The following is an 11,287-nucleotide window of genomic DNA, read 5'->3' on the forward strand; positions in this document are numbered from 1 at the left end:
TTTATAATTGTTAGATATTTTCTCCATCCCTTTCTTTTCATTTGTAAAGACTTTACTCTGAGAAAGAATAAAAGAGTCCTAGAATTGAAATGAACTTCAGGAAGAGAGGTTAATGAAGTGTGATTTATCTTAGGAGAGTTAAGTTGAAGACAAAGTTTTAATTTAGTAGCTGAGTTTAGGGGTTTGCCTAACTCTCTTTCAACCTAGAATGGAATGACATTAAAAGGTATTTGAGAATTTATGTACAGCAACAAAAGACATGAACCTATGTTTGTTGGTCTTTTCACCCATTCAGTTATACTAAGTGTTAAGCTAACCACCCCTTGCCTATAAGTAAATGTTAAATTGTCACTACTTAGTACATCATTTAAAAACTTTCAGTGACTGCATATCCTAAGAGAAAGCCTCCTCTTAACCATGGCTGTCTACCAGGATGTTTCTAAAGGGAGCCTACAGATGTCAACAAAGTTACGGTGGAAGAAAAGAGTTCTCTGCAACATGTATGGTATGCCAAGAGAACTCAGTTCTAAATGCATCCAACTTGAAAACTGGCTAGAGGGAAATAGTAGAAAAGCCAGTTCACAGTGCTAGAGAATTTTATACATTATCAAGTCAACCCCCAATAAGATGTTCAAACCTTTCCAATGAATTCATGGCAAGATTAATTTCAGAACACAGACTACTATAGCTCTCCCACAATAAAGAGTATATTCAAATGATTGCAGCTTTAGAAAACTTGTATAACCAATGAAACAAGACAAACATGGGTAAACAAAGAGAAGAAGCCGGGCACCAGTGGCTCACACCTGTAATCCTAACTAGTCAGGAGGTTGAGATCTGAGAATCACGGTTCAAAGCCAGCTCAGAGAGGAAAGGCCATGAGACTCTTATCTCCAAGAAACCACTCAAAAAACTGGAAGTGACACTGTGGCTTGTCTTGAACTGAAGAGCTGAGAGACAGCACCCAGGCCCAGTGTTCAAGCCCCATGACCAACAGAAAAAAAAAATGAGAGAAGAAAATATTCTCTCATCATTTTAATCTATCTGCAGATTGTAGATTTGATCAATATTATCTGATAAGAACATGTATGGTATCTTAAAACTACATTTGATATATTGTTAAACATTAACGTGTTTTATTTTTAATTGTTGCTGATTGTGTGGTTTGAAACTGACTACTTAATAATTAATGAATATATGATCTAGAAATAAAATGAAGCCAGTATCAAATAATTGTCAACTCAATTTATTGGAACCAATAAGAAAAAATATGCCATCCAACATTTCTAGGCATTATCCATCACAGACTTTGGACCTAAACTATCTAAGTTATGTGTTTTCATTTTATTTTCCAAAGTAAACATAACCTCAAAAAGATAACCTACTTCAAAGATGATAAGATTAAGGCTATTTGATAACATTAAAAAATAGAATATGATGGCTCAGACCTATCATCTTAGCTACTTGGGAGGCTGGAATTGGGAGCATTGTGGTTTGAGACTAATTCAAGGCAGAAGTAAGCCTTCTTAACTGATCGCTAGGTGCCCTGGTATGCACCTATCATTAGATATGTGGGAGGCTAATATCAGAAGGATCTCGGTTCCAGACCAGACATGACAGAAAAGTTCAGATGACTCTAGCTCAATGGAAGAAGCTGGGTATTGTAGAATACGCTTATTAGTCTAGGTGGTAGAAGGAGAAAAACAAGATTTTGGTCTAGTTGCTTGTCTGCAAGACCTCATCTCAAAAATAGCCAGCACTGGAGACGTGTTTCAGTGGTAGATACAAGTTTATTTGACACTGTAATGAAAGTATGATGGTGTACACCAAATTAATATATATATTAAATACAATATACATATGTATATGAAATACAATATACATATTGATGATGTACTCTTAATTTGAGGTGTACACTTAATATTATATTTTATGAGGATAAAAGACATTCATTTCTGCCATAACCCAATGTATCCATTGCTAAAATTGGGAAGCTATATTAATAAGATGATTTAGACTAAGTACTGAACACTGACAGAGAGAAATGGCAGAGCCCAACTTATTTTGAAGATTTAGCTAATGAAAGTTGCTAATAGGCTAAATAAATGCTTTGTGCAAAAAGATAAGACACAAGAATTATCTCTAGCTATTTGGCTCAAGTCATTGAATAAATCACCATACTGTTTGTTAAACTCTTTAAGTGGGAAACTTTACCTGCTTGAGAACCAGAATTGAGTGTGAGACTTGTTTTTTATTTTCTTGCTAGATGTCCAAGAAGCAATAGCGAGCAGGCAGATGATTATGTGAATCAAAGCTCAGGAAGAGATTCAGGCTGAAGATGTAAACTTGATTTAGTTCATGTGTGACATTTAAAGTTGAGATGAGATCAGAACAATGAAGCTGCAAAGTGAATGAATGAATGAATGAATGAATGAAAAAAGGCAGAAATTGAGTGTTGTGATCCTCAGGTTGAAAAGTCAGGTAAAAGAAGGAAAAGCCAGAGATAAGAAAGGAACCGTCTGAACACCCAGAGGATGATCCTTTTTTTTTGGAAAATAAGTTTAAAAAAATAATGTGTCTCATGAAGGAGAAAGTGATTTACTTTTTGAGAGACTTTCAGAAATGTTCATGATAAGTCACAGGTGCATTTACGGAAATACAGTCTATGTGTTTTAGAACAGTCCTTAGAAACACATGCTCCTAGCTAGTATTTTGTGAGCAAAGAATTAATGCCTTATGAACATGTTTTGAATAAGTATTTCAGGGTTTGTGTAGACAATGATTTTTTTTTTTTTTGGCTTGGGGCTTAAATTCTGGGCCTGGGTGCTGTCCCTCAGCTCCTCAGCTCAAGGTGAGCGCTCTACCACTTGACCACAGCTCCACTTCCAGTTTTCTGAGTAGTTTATTGGAGATAAGAGTCCCACAGCCTTTCGTGCTGGGGCTGGCTTTGAACCATGATCCAGAGATCTCAGTCTCCTGTGTAGTTACGATTACAGGCATGAGCCACTAGAACCCAGCTACAATGAAACTTTTGATTTTGGTGTGAATTATGAGTATTGTATAAAAATGCTTATGCCCATGAGAATGTGGAAATATCTCCCTCCAAATATAAAAACAAGATCTCTTTTAGATCCTATTTTGCTTGAGTTTTCTTTTCAATTTAATAGTACTCCTTCATTTTTACTAACCATAATTCCTTTATCTAGGAACACTGGAGCTGACAGTGGTATAGAGATTTACTGGGAAGACTTCAAGAATGTTATTCATAAATAGGCTGCAGGTTAACAAATAAAAAATACAGGATTCTATAGCAGGGCTACTCACTACAGTGTTGAAAATGAACTACACAACTTGGTAGAGATGGGAGGGAAAATCTAGGAGAGAGCAAGGGAAGGGGTGACATTGTCCAAAAAGAATTGTACTCTACCTTATTTATGTAACTTTAATCCCCCTGCAAAACATCTTTATAAACAACAATTTAAAATTTTTAATGCAAGATGCTCATGTAATTTTGTAATAATAAGAGTATCTTGATAATCAGGCTTATTTGTCTGCAATTCGACTAATGGTGAGGGTTGTATTCGACATGTGTCTCTGTTTATATGGAAGTGAAAAAGAGCAAGCTAAAGGGAAAAAGTGATCTTATATTCACAACTGAGGCCTCAGCTGATATTAGCAGAGTCAGAAGACGGCATAGCCCTTAAAATTTATTACAGTCATAATCAAGCTGGGTTAATTGTATGCTTGAATCAGCCAGCCAGTGGCCTTAGAATAAAAACCACTGGGAATGAGTATGACTTTAGTCAAGGCTTTTCTAAAGCCAAGAAGTGGGGGGGGGGGGGGCGGCGCAGCTTTACCAGTTGCATTTCCAAAACTTGGGATGTGTCACAGCACTGAAGAAGGAACCTGGACAACTACACTTTAAGGTCCCCAGGAACATCTCAGAAGCTTTTCACTTCCTTTCTGATTATTTGCCTTTGCCTCTAATGAAATAAGTAACTAAATGTATTCTGAAACCTAAGATCATTGAGCCAAAACCAAAAAAGGCTGTTCAAAGGTAAAGTAGTGACTGCTGTAGTAAAATGCCGTACTAGTATTTTACCCAGAGCTCAAACCCTCCACTATAGTACAAAGCATGTATATGACTATATCCATTATCCATCTAGACCCATTAAGTTTGTGTAAGGAAGAAACTTGTCTTGTTTATCTCTAGATTCTCAACATTCAGTGCCCTGTTTAGCATGTATTATTATTCAACTCACAGCTATTGAAACCAGAGACTAACCAAGCAAGCCAACCAAATTATAATACATAATAGCTAGAGCTGCTTTCTTTTAGAGCAACAGGAAGCTTCCTATCAGGCCCTCAAAATCAATGTGAGACAGACAAAGTTGTCTCTATTTTCCCTGACCTTTGAGTTTCATTGTTAGGCAATTAGACTCTTGACCAATCCCTGAATCACTTGGTTCATTAGATGTTCACTTAGTGAGTTCTTCTTCCATGTATCACTCATGATGCTATTTTACAAAGGAAACAGATCCTTTTTCACTTGGAGCCCTTTGGGAACTTTTGAAAACCTTATGAATCAATTTCCTCAAGCGAAGAAGTCATTCTGTGTTACCTAGTGAAAAAAAATATAAGAGGCCTCTATTTCTCTCTTAACCAGCAACCTCACCTCTTATGAATGTTCCCTTCCATTAACCCTTGAGTGAGTCACACTGATGCTTGATGATAATCCTCTGGTGGACATGCTTCTCCTTCCAGACTGGGTGTTGACATGAAGTAGGCTCCAGATTCCCTAAAGCCAGACTAGTGATCCCAAAGTTTAACCACATTGGATCTTGCCTACCCATCCTGCCTCTGGCTCCACACCCACCTCTACACCCACGGAGTGAGGCTGTGACCACAGACGCAGACACTTGCAGGGTGGTCCTCTGAGCACACCCTTGGGGAAAGAGACATGAAATATTTATTGACTGCAGGCCAACGTTACAGGAACGCTGGCTGAAACCACTGCGAAGGTGTCTCTAACACCCAAGGTAGATACAGCAACATTTGCCAGCCCCCTCAAATGTCCTGGGGGAGGTTCATTTGCACTAATCCCAGCAGTCCAAAAAACAGCAGCTGTTCTCCAAAGGAGTCTGATATATAATCCTTCCTTGAAGGCCAACAGTGGGAGGTGATGTTTTATTAAAAATGTGCTAAATTGTTAGCAATTTTTCCCCCAGCAAGCAGGTAGAAAACAGCAAGATTCAGGACCACATTCGCATCCTGATTTTGTTTTTAATTCAGCCCTTATGTCTGCACTATTGTCATTCTTGTGAAATGAATTGAATTCTGGAAAGCAGGAGACAGTTATTCCAGTTGCTGAGAAATCCTGAAATCATGCATCCATTTCTAGCTGTTAGGTCAGTGTTGTCTGTAACAGATGGAATTTGAGGTCTCCCCTAAAAAATTCCTATATATTATTGTTCTATGTTCTAATGAATCCTCTATCTTTAAAAGAGAGTAGAAAAAAAAAACCTTGCAGCCTTGACAATACCCTGTAGGTCAATAACCCAGAAAAGATGCTATAAATTTCCAACAAACATACCAAGTACATTTGTGAGTTACATCCAAAACATATGCTATAAACTGCAGCTCAGTCTTTTGAATCTAACATGGTGACACACTATGCTAACATGTTAAATTTTTTCAGCAAGAATAAGTCCCACTTTTAACCTACTGAGAACTGTATATAACATTCAAAAGATAGAATTTACTGCTCTGATAATGTAAGCAAAATTCAAGTTTTCCTCCAAACAGGTATCATATTTAATTCTATCCCCAGAACTCCATCAAAATGGCAGGTGTACTATACAGTGCTAAATGAATATTGAAGGTACTCATGTGGAATTTATTAGTGGTTTTCTGTCATGCATTATTAGCAACCAAGAAATCATTATTGTTTTAGTTTGCCTTGGCTTCTTTAGACTTTGGGGTTTTGCTAAACAGAGTTAATTTTGCATCATTCAACAATAAACTCCCTAGATGAATCCTGAGGTCTTATGGTCTGTGCTCCATATGAGCAAGCTGGAACATATGTGTTTTTCTCTCATTTTTTCTCATTCTCTCTAGACAGCAAAGGCTATAAATTTTAGGCAGTATGATTTCTAAAGTAAATACAGTCAGAGCTGGCCACAGCTGACCACAGCAAGACAAGTAATGCAGCAACCTGAATTGGAATGATTTCTTTTCCTAATCACAATTTACAAGAATTCCAAACCTTAGAGTGAGTTTATGGAAGCCATTGTGATGAGTGTTATTGTTCTAATGACTTAAACAGAAAACATGTTTGCACCCCTTTGTAAGGCATCCTTTGTGCAAAAAAAAAAAATGAGAACATACAACTTTCATGTTGCTTTTCCTTTCCAAAAATTAAAATTGTTCTTTCTCATGCTCCATTAGGATGAGGGCTGTTTTGGAGGTTTTTGTATATCCTCCTGGTAAATTTAATATTTTAGTACACAGCGACATTTACCCTTGGGAGCCTTTTATTGAGGCAAATGTAGGACAACCAGCAAACTTTTAAATATATATATATACCTGTGTCAGAGCATGAAAACAGGCTATGGGATGCATACATCCCACAAAGAGAGCCCTATCATAAAATGAATTACTACCGCTGGAAGCACAGTCGTAATTGCTCTCTGGAGAGCAAAAGACACTATGTTGCATCCTCAGCAGAAATTCACTTCCATGTATGAAAATCTGATAAAAAAATTTTTTTTTCAGTTTCCCACAGAGGGGACAACAGAGAATTTAATGAGAAACACATTGGATTGGGACCTGTCACTGCGTGATTATGCATTCACTAATCTCTCTGTAGGGTACAGAAAAAGTCTTCTCTGAGGGAATTTATCTGAGGAAAGGGAAAAAAATAACACATCTAGAAATAACTTACCAAGAAGAAATGTCTTCACTCTCCTCTGTTACCTACTGACATCTCACTGGATTACTTGTTTGTCCTACAAATAGCAAAACCATCAGAATTTTCATATAACCTATTTTTACGATTGCCAATGAAATTGAAGTGTCACAGGATAACTAATTTATTGATACATAAATGCAGCTTGAAGGGCCAGATGCTTTTAGTTTGATCTCAAAATTCGTGTGTAAGAAATTCAAGGACAAGAGGCCAGTGGACATTCCTGTTCTTATTGTAGGAGCTGTCTTGTATCTAACATGAAATTCTCTTTATCTTCTTTTTTTTTTTTTTTTTTTGTCGGCCGTGGGGCTTGAACTCTGGGCCTGGGCGCTGTCCCTCAGCTCTTCAGCTCAAGGCGAGCGCTCTACCACTTGAGCTACAGCGCCACTTCCGGTTTTCTGGTGGTTTATTGGAGATAGGAGTCTCACGGTCTCTCCTGCCCGGGCTGGCTTTGAACCGTGATCCTCAGATCTCAGCCTCCTGAGTAGCTAGGATTACAGGCGTGAGCCACCAGCGCCCGGCTCTCTTTATCTTCTTTAAACAAATCTTATGTTGCAACTCTCTCCATCCTAAAAAAAATCATTTTTGAGCAACTAGCATATGTCAGGAACCTAGAAATATACATACTAAGCTTTACGAGTAAGTAGAATATCTAATTGCCTTTATAAAATATTTAGGTCAGAAGGACATGTCATTCAAAATTACTATCAGCTAAGAGAATTTCTTAGATTCTTTATATTAGCCTGATGTTAAGTTGTGCACAGTTCAATGAGATCAGATGTATTCCCTCCAGAGTTTGACAATACGAGAGGACACTGATGCAAGTATCTACATATATATATATATATATATATATATATATATATATATATATATATATATATATACTGAAAAAATACTGAGGAAATAGTTGGGTGCTTTATACAAGGCAGGATCTCAGAAAAACCACTTCTTGAGTCAGTAGAAAAGTCAGTAAAAAGGTGACAGAAAGTTGAATTGTGAGCTGTCTTTATTCGGCTGTCCAATAAATATTGCTCATATTTCTTTGTGAAACATGTGGGGAATATGGAACTTCAATCATGAAAAGATACTCAAAATTTATGTTTATGTTTCTAGAATATTTATTACCAATAACCATACCATTCTGGTAATTCCTGTTTGGATTCATTCAAATTTTCAATGACCTTTATAAAACACTAAATTTGGGATTGATCCCAATTTTGTAAGTCTCTTGATCCAATTTCACACTCACACAACGGTTTTCATGTTGAAGACCTAAGCTAGGCAAATGCTAGGCAAATGCTCTGAGCTACATTCCCAGCCCTGAGTTTTGCTTTTGTTTTTTAAACTAAAATGATATTTTTAAAAGAAAAAAAAATCTATATTATTTTCTGGACATTGTCATGTAGCTTTCTTGTTTTATCTGGCTATGGATTATTTCATCTGAAGAAGAACCATGTCCCTTTTTCCTACCTCAGTAGAACTGTTAACATTTTGACTCACATAATCATTAATAAAGCTGAAAGTGATGTTGGAGATCCAATAGTTGAGGCAAAAATGTGATGTCTATGACAGAGTCAAACCAGATGTAATTTAATAATTGAAAATATATATAAGACTTTTGATCTACCTCTTTTATTTTAAATAACATTGATTAAATATTGGTTGATGCTATTTCACTTAAATGGTTTGATGCTCTTTGTGATTTCTTTGATGTTAAAAAGACCACCTCTGACGAGATTTTCAAATAGAACCAAGGGTCTATTCATATGAAAACCTTCTTTCAAAACTATCCAGTACAATTGGACTGCCTACCATAAATGAACCATTCTCATTTATCTCAAAGTTTCCTTCTGTGAAAGAAAGAAAAAAACATGTTTTTTAAAAAAATATCATTGGCTTAATAAATAAATATTATATGCACAAAATTCACATGTGGCAATGAAGTAAAACCTTAAAAAGGAAGTGTAGAATTCCTTTGAGAAATTACTTCTTTTTTTCCCATTGCATTTACTATCTTTATCATTACAACTGTAAAACCGGAATCTATTTGAGTTTTCATTAGTGTATTAATTTCATTTTGCCTTTGAAAGTGTGAGAAGTCATGGTTTTGTTTCTCCCTCACTTGGAAAGGTAAACAAAAAATTATGTTACTGGTAAGAAAATCATTTTGCTACTGTAAGATGAATTTTGTAGAAAATTTTCCTACTTGGTGTTTGATGTTTCCTTTTCAGTTACTAGGTTATATATATACATAAAAGCAACTTTTGCCAGCATCCCTCATTTTTGTCACATAATTTCCAACTCCTAGAGTATTATAACTAAAAACAAAACAAAACAACACGCACACACAAAAACACTAGAGTAGCTTATATACACACCCATATTCTTAAATGTAAGGGCTCATTTTAGAATGAAGTAAATTGACTTTGTGAAGTAAAAATTCAATTTTACATGGCTTATTTGTAAACATATATTTCTAGAAATGCTCCAAATAAGTAGTAAATTAAATTTTAAACAATATAAAACTAAAATGTCTGAGTGAAGACATTTGTCATCTATCTTTGAAATAAATTGAGTCCCTACATATTAGTATAAGATTCACTGGCATTTATTTTTAGGTAAGCATAATAACTATCACATTCATTTGATGCTAGATCTAGTTACTTCCAAAACTATATACGCTTTTAGGACTAAGGAGTTATATTTATGCATGTTATATCTATATGAGTCCATGTAGAATTAATTTAGGTAAATTTATGCTTAACTAAGCATTAATCAAATGCAATTTTATGATCAGTAAACTGCAGACAATGATAATTTGTTTTTAAATTTTAGATGGGCTTTAAAACTTAAAATTAATGAGTCCTGACTTGCATAATATATATTTGGTAGCTATCCTAATTTAACTGTCATATGTAAATCAAATAAAAGTAAGAGTACAAGATAAGTAATTTCTTTTTATTTTAGTGTAAACTATTTGTTATATTAGTTTGTTCTTATCATCTGCCCTTTATCCATTTACAAACACAGATAGTAGTTTCCTGTTTTACAATTTAAATACTTTATATAGTCTAAGAATTCAGTATGTAGTTCACGATTCTTGACAATAGATTAGAAAAAACTAGAAGGGCATTTGTAGCTTTGTGCTCTGTATATAAGGTGTTTTGCCAGTTAGAGAGGTGCTTGTTGGAAAACATTATTTTACTCAACCCAAGAATAATCTAAAGAACAAACTAATTTAAACTTTTGTAGCATTTTTTATACTTTAAATTCATGCATTGAATGCAACTAATTTTTAGTCAGATTATTGACTTTGATGAATTACTATACTATACGAGAGTATATGGGTAATATTTTAATTGGTAGATGGATTTTTATATACATAATATATACAGGAGTAGTTTGTTTCCATTGAAATGATACAATTTGTGGGGACAAGCAAAGTTCAATTTTTATACATTTTCGCTCTGCACCAAATAAGCCAAACTTCGTTAAGAAAAAAATAATAAAAGTTCATCAATATTCTATAAATATACATAAGTGCAAACCACAAACTTTTGCTCTTTACTATAAATGACATACTTCTAAACATTAGCTATAGCTTTTTTATTGCAACATTTCTGAATATAAGATGAACATTTGCATTTCATGGAACTCCATAAAAATGATTATCTAAGAAAATAAATGGTGTAGATCACTGTCAGTTGTATTTACTGTGATTTGTGTCCACCATTCAACTTTGGGGCTGAGCATAAAATGCCTTTCAGCTCATCAAAATCCCAAATTAAGTTTCCCATATCACCAGGCCAGAATTTTTGTAAAAAATATACATCAGAAACTTTCTTTATAAAAGGGTAGATCTATTCACTGGAATGATTCCTTTTAGGATAGGAATTTCAAAAGGTATCTAGCTGAATAATAAGAATTTTTGACAATGGGCTCAACATGGGCAACTGGTCAACGATTCATCTCCAGTTCTCCATCCGCCCCTTATAAGTGGCTACTCCCTGTGGATCTGTACAGTAAGGACAACAAGGTCAGAGAAGTATTTTTAAGCACTCCAGTTTCATAGTGTATGCTTGATGGACAGAATAAAATGTATTCCTTCAGCTGTTTGAGAATGAGGGCAGGGGTAGATGAAAAGAGAAACCAAGGAAGACAGATTTAGATCTCAATAAATGCTGCAAACTTAGTGTACTTTTAACCTCTAATCCTTTTTTTTTAACCTCCAACTTTTAATTTCACCAAAATGTTCTGTTGTCTCTTTACTTCTAACCATTATACCCTGGCCACTAAAGGGGTAGGATTCCACATAAT

The sequence above is a fragment of the Dipodomys merriami genome, unplaced genomic scaffold (assembly GCF_024711535.1).
Source record: "Dipodomys merriami isolate MVZ:Mamm:240054 unplaced genomic scaffold, mDipMer1.0.p SCAF_9, whole genome shotgun sequence".
Taxonomy (NCBI): domain Eukaryota; kingdom Metazoa; phylum Chordata; class Mammalia; order Rodentia; family Heteromyidae; genus Dipodomys; species Dipodomys merriami.